The 9,359-nt window shown below is 38.1% G+C and overlaps 1 protein-coding gene across 1 annotated transcript in view; it reads left to right on the top strand.

The window, feature by feature from the left end:
* Positions 1–463: 463 nt before the first annotated feature.
* The window catches only part of dcun1d1 (DCN1, defective in cullin neddylation 1, domain containing 1 (S. cerevisiae)), a 95,463-nt gene continuing 86,567 nt past the window's right edge, over positions 464–9,359 (top strand). Inside the window, exon 1 of the mRNA XM_060834744.1 lies at positions 464–482. The gene's annotated coding sequence lies outside the window, so the exon portion shown is untranslated. The remainder of the gene's footprint in view (positions 483–9,359) is intronic.

The raw sequence follows: 9,359 nt of genomic DNA, 5'->3' as shown, positions 1-9,359 counted from the left end.
AGCAGTGCATTTAAATGTCATGACTGTATAAATACAATGTAATTAACTGATTAATTCAGAACTGTATAAATATCAGGCATTTTAGAGTTTTTAAAGCACATTTTATAGGCACCAATCTCGACTATTTAAGGATAAATGTGAAGGTGTTAGTCTTGCATACTATTTTAAGCATCCATTATCAGTGTCAGGCATTCCAATAGCAAGTAAAGCAGTTACAGAATTCAACTCTCGACATAAGTGATTGAGACTGCCAAATGGCAGGAACCTGCAACAAGCCCCAAATGGAGATTTTTAATTAGTTAGTTTGAGCTGTTGCTGAATGTAAACGTAACCAATGTTCTTGACAATCTTAGTTCTGGTCTGCATCTTTTGTGAAATGCACACTAATTGTGAGGTGTAGAAGATCAATAAAATCTGTTGAACTAACCAGACCGGATACAAAGAACTTTGAATGTGTCATAAAAGGACCTGCATGAAGAGTGGTGAGTGGGGATAAATGTTTGTACTTTCAACAGCCTACAAAAAAAATTAACACAGACAATAGAGGACAAAGTGCATGACCCTAATCGAGCAGATTAATCAGCCATACTGGGGATAGAAATACAGCTTTGGCTTTATAAAATCAAAACCTAAAAAACACTTTGTAATTTTGAAAATGTTTTCAACAGATGTTCCAAATATTGATGGGAGTATAAAATATGAAATGTGAGATAAACTCACAGCCACTACCATCAAGAAGGATAAGGGCAGCAAGTACATCAGGATAGATTTCCATTTTTTGGCGAAATGCAAGTTGATTTTTTTTTTGAGAGATTCTACCATGAGGTCCAATGAGATTTCTTGTATCTTATCAACCGCACCACATTAACTACTTATGCCAACCCATGATTGCCCTCTAATCCAATTCTCCCCCATTCAACAGGTGCCATTATCAGAATAGCTCACCAATCACCATATTTGCCACAAGACCAGCATCCCTGACATTCACTATATTTTAAAAGACACTGTGCACTTGGACAAGCACTGTCAGTCTGGAGCTATGCTCTACAATTCCTGACATTTGTCCTGGACATGACAAAGAGATGTTGGTGCCCTGCTTTTGCAGGCAGGGTACTGGATGAGTGCTGTAGATGTACAACCTTCTCTTCCCCCAGGGCCAGCAGTGAAGGTCATGATACAAAATCCTACAGGTTTAGTCCAACGTTACCACCAGGGTCAGTACAGTCGCAGCAGACTGTGGGAATGTCCAACACTGTAGGAAGAAATTCAGTGATATTCTCCACTCTACCAGTGTTGGTGCTACCTTACTCATTCTCACCGATTCCCAACCCTCCACAGTGCTAACTCCACATGCCGTCTGTGCTACCTACTCACTCTCTTGGAAGGCTTCCCCACCTGCACCAAAAGTAACAGTTGTGCGACCCACTTTCATCTTCTATAAAGCCTGCCTGTCATTCCGAGAGGAAAACAGTTTAGGATGAGTGGCAAGCTGCCCAACGATCAGTTCCTCACCCCTGGTAAGAGCACCTTTATTCTAACTGCTTCAAGCAACTGACTGACCATGTAGAAGCCACTGGACTTGTATCAGAAGCTGTCCTTGTCTTACAGTGCCAAGACTGCTTGTTTGAATGCTTTCTCCCTTGATGACTGAGGACTACTGAAACCATGACAAGTTTCCTGACAATGTCTGTACAAAATTGCAAGGCAGCAGATTGTATGATGGGGATGCTGTGAGAATTCAGATAGGTTCAGGATGAGTGAGCATTATGACAACAAGTGAAGGGCCCAGAGGTGCAACCCAGTCATGTCCATGAACTGGGTGTGGGTTCCTGAACATGCAGTGACCTTGCTACAGCATTATAATGATAGTTACTGGTGCAGATTTGAAGTACAGAAGCACCCTGTAAGTGGATCGGAGATGTGTCAATGGGGTTCTTCGAGGCTGACTCATATTGGATACCATTATCCATGGACTAAAGCTCCATGTGGCCTATGCCCTTTTTGTGTGGCATGTTAGTGCCTGATTTCCAATGTGGAGGTCGTTTGGAACAAGAGGTGAGCTGAAATTATACTTCCCCATTTTGAATTGTCAGGAATTTTCAATGTCTAACTTGTTCAGTGCATTTGGTCAGGTATGAAGTTAAGTATTAATGAACGTTAATAAATATAATAATGTTAAATAAACATTATTAAGCTGTGGTATTAATATGGCATTTAGCAAGCTGTAATCCCCCTTTATTGGCAATTTGTCACTGTTTACTGAGAAACCTGCCCCACCACTCAGCAAATGCATAAAAGATGCAGAAAGATGCATCTCACCAGATATCTTGTTCAATTCTACCACAAATCTTGCCTTAGCCCACATTGCTCTGACCTCTACAAGTTTCAACTCCCACCTCCAAGCTCCTCTCCAAGCCACTCACTATCCTAAATTGGAAATGTATTGCTGTTCTTTCACTGTTGCTACGTCAAAATTCTGCAACTCCCTCCCTAACAGTATTGTGGGTGTACCTGCAACAAATAGACAATAGCAGTTCAAAAGCTCACCATTACCTTCACAAGGGCAATTAGAGCTGAGCAATTGACACGGGTCTATCCAGCAATGCCCACGTTCCATGAGTGAATAAGAAACATAATCTGGAATTAAGTATGGAATAACTTGTGACTGACAACAGTATAAAAAAATGATAATTATTATACTTTAGAATTTAATAAGTATGAGCAGAATAGGCTGTTGCTTTGTTCAGTCATTCAAGAAGATCATGATTAATCTGATCTTGATCTCAACTCCACCTTACATATTATGTGTGTGTCTCTTCCATGTTACAAACTATATTTCTTGTTAGTGGAATGCTTAGAGTATTAAGCTTATAATCTTGCATGCTTTGCACTATTACTTAAATGAGGAAAGTAGTAAGCAACTACTATATTGCCACACAGCAGTGGAAAATGGCATTCGATAATTCAAAATGTAATACAATAAAAGCCTTTTATCCTCTCAAATATGTATTACGCAAGCAATGAAACCAAATAATTTCTATTTTTGTTACATCACATTTAGTAGTTAATTTTTAAATTTGATCAATTTAGCACTAAAGTACAAAAATATTTGACATAAGAGGACAATAACTTGATGAAACATACTTTGAAAAGCCACTGATTCTAGAGGGAGTAGAAGTAAAAGAGTAATAGTTTTCATCTAATAGAATAAGCAAATGGCTGACCAATTTATCTCTTGCTGATTTGTGGCTTTATGGAAAATCTTTTCCTGTGAAACCAATGCTGTTTTAACTGCATCATTGGAATGAAGCCTTTGGCATTCAGCTGTTATTAATAAAACCTATTTAAAATAAATAATTGATTTTGCATAAAAGAAACATTAATACTATTTAAAATCGAAGACTGAATGTCTTCAGTAGAATACTAACTGTTCGAGAATATTAACTGACCTTCACATTCAAAAAATTACATCACTTTTTGTCCAATTGTCTGCCATACTTATGGAAAATCGAGGCTCGTTTGTGGTGAAGAAAATTGTATTGCATCAGCAGCCCTCGCAAATACTCTACGCTTATATTTTGAAACCACTGAAGGGTCAGCATAACTATATGCCTTGTATTTCCATGGTTTACCTTTGTTATAAGCTATGTTGTCTGGACAGTTGTTCTGTGTTGAGAAAGTACTCTCAGTTTTGGTAGCTTGCTCAACAGCAGGAAGATATTCCTCTGACACTCCCTGTTTAGCTACATGAATTGAACTCCTAGGTTGAATGTCTATGTCTTTGTGTTGATAATCATCTTTTATTTCATGCAGTTCATTGGGTGAAAGTGTCAGGATTTCAGCAGTGATAACAGATTGTTGTTTTTGCTGAACTTCTTTCAGCTCTTGCTTTTTGTTCGAGTCAGTGAATGACTTAGAGCCTTCCATTTGTGAAATTGTTGTCTCAGCAACTTCCTTTAGTGTTTCTTGAGGCTGTTCCTCTTGCACAACTGAGAGTTGCACAGCTGAGTTGATTGAGTCACTGAACTTGTAAGGAATATACTTATGTTGATTATCACCCTGTTTCTTGTCTTTTGATTTATTTTCTGGTAGAATCTGAGTTTTAGTAACAATTGCAGACCCTGATTTTTGGGGAATTCTCTTCAGTATTTGATTCTTACATGAATCAGTGAATGATTGTGAGTTTCTTGTTTGTGAACTAACTATTTTCTCAGTATTTCCCTTCTGTATTTGCTGAGATTGTTCCTGTAAAACAGTTTGGAGCAGATTAGTAGTGTTGGCAAAATCTCCAGAATTATTTAAATAGTGTTTATTTTGAGCATCTTCTTCTTTAAGTTCTTGTGTTTCATTGTCTGGCAGCATTAGGATTTTAGAAGATGATTTTTGAATAATTTCTTCTTGAGCTTCCTTCTGGCACAAGTTGATGAACGGTTTGATGGTTTTCATTTGTGAAATTGGTTTTTCGGCATTTTCCTGTAGTATTTGTGGAGGTTCCTCCTTTAGCATGAGACTGTGCTGTTTAACTGCAAAATTCATGCCATTAGACAGATTGGGGGTGTGCTTATTTTGGTCTTCATATTGTTTTGCTTGATGTGTTTCATTATGTGGCAAAGTTACAATTTCAGTAGTGAAAACAGGTTCTGATTTTTTTGAATTTTTTTTTAATGCTTGCATCTTACATGTATCAGAGAGTAATTCTGAGCTTGTGGATGGTAATTTTCTTGTTTCTTTTGGATTTTCCCTCCTTGTTTCAGTTAGATTTCCTTTACTACATTTTTTCGTAGATGAAGAGACTTCAGTGCATGGTATTGGACAGCACAGTCCAGTATTAGTCATAATATAGGGAAGGTTAGTAATATTAGGCTTCTTGCTGTCTCCTAATGGATTATACTTGGGTATAGAGGAGCTGGTTTCATGGATGTTGGTTGTTTCAGAAGGACTTATTTTGGAAATACATAATGAAGAGTTTGTAACTGCTTCTCCTAAAGGAAATATATGGTTTATATCTTCAGCAAGATTCACATTTTGTACATAGCTTTCATTAACATCACTACCAGTCCTGAGTGATTTTGTTGATTTATCTTTTGTCTTATCATCAGTTTGGAATTGTGTACTTGAATCTAACACTTCAGTGACCATTTGTACAACTGGCTTATTCAGAATAATTTCTTTGTTTTTAGTGTGAGAGTCCTGTTGTACATGCGATTCAGTTTTTTTGGTAGCGTTTGAACAAATATTCAATTTCTCTGCATGTAGTGTTTGCGTCACCACTGGATGTAATGTATTTGGACAAAGAGCTGTTGTGCTATGTTCTGCATCTGATTGTCTAAGAGTAGCAACCTTTGCTTTACCATCTGGAAGTTCATATTTTTGTTGAACTTTCAAACCGCAAGTCTGTATTTCAGTAAAGTTGGTATCTCTTTTGTCTATTGTAGGAAATTTGAAAATAGTACCATGGGTTTGTGCAGTAGCAGGACATAAAGTTTTGATATTACTTTCAGCAGTTGGTCTTTCAAAAACACCAGCTTCCATTCTATTATCTGTAAGGTCAGATTTTTCTTTAACTGTCAAGTCAGTAGGACTCTGCACTTCAATAACATTGGTATCTCCTTTGTCCACCCTGGAAACCTTGGCCACAATGCTTTGAGGATCTGCAGCATTGTTGGATTGTTCTAACACTGTTGCTTCCTTAGGCTCGGGAGGCTGTAGTTTCTCCAGTTTACTTTGAAAACCGATCTTTGTAAACCTTGACTGTAGGAGCTGAAATTTAGTGGGTCGAAGCTTTTCTTCAGTTTTAGATGCTTTTGCCTTGCTGGTGACATGTGCAGTAACTAACTCATTCATCAGGTGTATAGAATCTTTGGTATTTGTATTCTTTACTTTTTCAAGCTGAGCTATGTAATTAATCAGATTGTTGATTTCCTCGCTTCTGCGCTTGTTCACAAACACCCTGGCAATTGGACAGACATCTAAAGACTTATTTCCTTGTCTGTGATCTGCATCGACACACACAATCCTGCAACAAAATCATCAAAATATCATCAGAAGAGTTCCTTACAATTTCTTGTTAAAAGCACGTATCCACAGCATCACAAATTAAAATGTGTACAGATGCATTCCACCAGATTTGCGAGGTTGAATTCGGAACCCCATCACCAGATGAATTCTGGGTCCCAGCCTGCACTACCATTGAGTCCCTTTTCTGAAATTTGCTAATTGGGGAGCAGCTGAGCCTAGTGCCCAATTAATGGTATTGTACATCTCCAGCGATTGGGAACTAACTAGAGGGGAGAAGCCAGAGTCTGATCTGCTAGCGACAGAACCGGCAAGAGATCCACACTGACTCCTTAAAACATGGCCTGTCTAATCTAATGCCAGTCAGGTGGATCTCTGCCTGGAAATAAGACCTTACTCAGCAAGAGCTGCCAGACAATCGGAGGTCAACAGCTCCTACATATGTAATCCCACAGTGGAAGTTGTGGTGACCGTCATTGAAAAGTGTGCAGTAGGACTGCCTGCAACTAGGCTAATCTTATCTAATCTCAGGATGAGGCCCTTAAATGATCCATAATTAGCCACTTCAGTGCATCATTTGGCAGCAGGGACAGGGAAGTCAACCATAGTTTGAATTACACGGGAAGTGAGAAACTAGTAGCATTTGGACACAATACCACTACACCTAATTAAGTGGCCTTCTCACTTTATTCCTTCCAGGAGCATAAAATTCCATCCAGAATCTGAGCAGTAAAGAAAATAAGGCACCCATGATGCAACCTACTGTGTCTTGCTGAGGAAGTAGGCAGCACCTTAGATGGTCAGCTGCATAAAAAATGTAGGTAAAATGAAGATAATGTACTTGACATGGCACAAGATCCCCCATGGGCTGTCATTTTATGTCAAACAGACAAATTTCGAAGCATTCCTGGAACGAACTTGATAACTGGTCAAGAATGTAAGTCAGATTGAGTTTGGTGAATTAACCATTGAAAATCTTGTTCTTACATTCCCAATAACAATGAATGCACCATTCATTGGAGGAAGTGGATTCCCCATTCTCCACTCTGCACTCCTACCCTGAAAACAGTGTGCTCACAGTCCTCATAATCCAGAGATACTTCTCAGGATTAAATTGTACTCAACAGTGGCTCAAATATTTAATTGTCTTTCAAATAAACATATCTAAGATATCTTCAGAAATTTCATCCTCAGTACAGTTTGCACTTAAAGCTGCCTTCCTCTTAATATTTGTCAATCTGCTTTCCTTGATAACATGAACCAGAAACAGGGATTAATATTATTTTCCATGTGGTGTTGCTTTCCTGCAGGTAGCTTTCATGAATTTGGGCATCCCTGGAAGTGTAAATTAATTTCTGTGAGGTACAAAACCATTTATTGAATCAAATGTGATTAACAAACAAGAAGGACTATGTAAAGGTAGGATTGTAAATTTGTTTGCTGAAGCTGCTGAAATTAATGCATAAGTTTTGCAATATATGTGCACTGACAATGTTACTAATCAGATTGTAATTTCACTTTGAATGAGCTCTATGTTTGTTAGACTTACCTGTCTGCAGTAGCAACCTGGTACAGCAGCCTCCCCAGCTGTTCTAGATGGCTTCTGAACTCTAGGTTCTGGTAAAGACTCACAGGGACATTGTCAAATCCATAGAGAATTCCATACAGAGAACCTGCAATTGCCCCTGTTGCATCACTTTCCCCTGCAGATTCATAGCACAATTTTCAAAATGTAATGATTACTTCTTCAGGTAGCAGAAAAATATTTGTTCACTGTGTCTGGTTTGATGTTCAAACAGAGGACTAAGCCAGTAAAATCTATTACAAGTGGTCTGTTAATTTATTTATATATTTGCGAGTTTTTTGGGTCCCACAGACATATTAAAATGTTAGTACTTCAAAAAACAGTGCTTTGAGATTTTAAAATTTAAAATAAATGTGAATATTTATTCTAATGGTAAAAGATAATAGTAATTCTAACATTCAACCTATAAATTGTATGCTACATTTGCGATTACGAAAATCTCCAAATTTTCAAATTGCTGTCATAATTTCTGTTGGTCTGAATCTTTCAGATAGAATTTAGAAAAGATTTATCCAACAGTGACTCGCACAAAATTCTTACCCCAGTGAAACATTGCAGAATAACACAGCTTCCTCCAATCACTCCCAGCAAACAAAAGTGCATCATAAGCAATCAATGTTGTTTCAACTCCTTTACTCATTCCACTTGATTCGGAGCGCCAGCGTCTATACAGCTGTCACATTTTTAAAAAAAGTTGCAGCTGTCATTTTCAATCTGGCATTATATGTCAAAGTCACCTAGTTCAGAATAAACTCACAGGATGGAATAAAATTTACTGTAACTGTTTCTTGCTTTCTGTCTTAGAAATCTAAATTTACAAGTGTTGATTCATAGTTTTTAAAAAGTTCAGTTTCAAGTTATTGGCCAAGATATTGGGTGCAACTTTACCAGTTTTGCAGGTGGAAAACAGTTGACAATGGTTCCAACGCATTCACTCATTCCACACTGTAAGTGTGCCATTTGCTTTCATTGTGATAGTTTCTCTATAGGTAGCCATAGTACACACCTGAAACTAATATTAAGGCTATTTCATAAACAAAACAGGGGTACAACATCTATTTTAGGACTCTTCACAAAAATGGTCCATTAATGATTGCAGCTTACCCTGTGCCTGGTGTCATCAATGTTTTCAGATGCTCAGCAGTCAAATCAATGAATGTTAAAGCTATTGCTGGATGCCACTATCCAAAATGCTTTTTACTTAATATATGTTGTATATTCCTGATGGCCTTCCCCACCTGAGCTGCCAGTCAACCAGTGACCAGCATCCCCGTTACCTATTGGATTTTGAATAGCATCGATTGCTCATCTATCCTAGCCTAATGAGGCTGGACGATAATTTTTGAAATTGGCCCTCCTGCTTGCCTCAATGTATAATCTGTATGTATTCTTTGCCAAGATTGCAAGTGGATTTGGCTGAGATTCAGTTGAACTGCTCTGCAATGACCAGCACTGAAAACATCTCTAGGTTTGTGACAAGAAAATCAGACAGTGCTACCATTTAAAATTTATAGAGTACACAGTGTAAAAATTAGGAGTTTACCCGTTACAATGGAAAGGAGGAGGATTTTTGATCTCTCCGAGGAATGAGTGTCTATGGAACACTCTTCCTCAGAGAATGATGGAAGTGGGATCATTGAACACCTTTAAAGGCAGAGGTGAATAGATTCTTGACTAACAAGGGAGTCAAAAGTTATTTAGAGTCGGTAGGAATGCGGTGTTGGGGCCACAATCAGATCAGCCAAGATCACACTGAATG

This window comes from Hemiscyllium ocellatum, chromosome 13 (assembly GCF_020745735.1).
Source record: "Hemiscyllium ocellatum isolate sHemOce1 chromosome 13, sHemOce1.pat.X.cur, whole genome shotgun sequence".
In the NCBI taxonomy this organism is placed as follows: Eukaryota; Metazoa; Chordata; class Chondrichthyes; order Orectolobiformes; family Hemiscylliidae; genus Hemiscyllium; species Hemiscyllium ocellatum.
The sequence above is the reverse complement of the archived record's forward strand: the minus strand, read 5'-3'. Positions and strand labels throughout refer to the sequence as shown.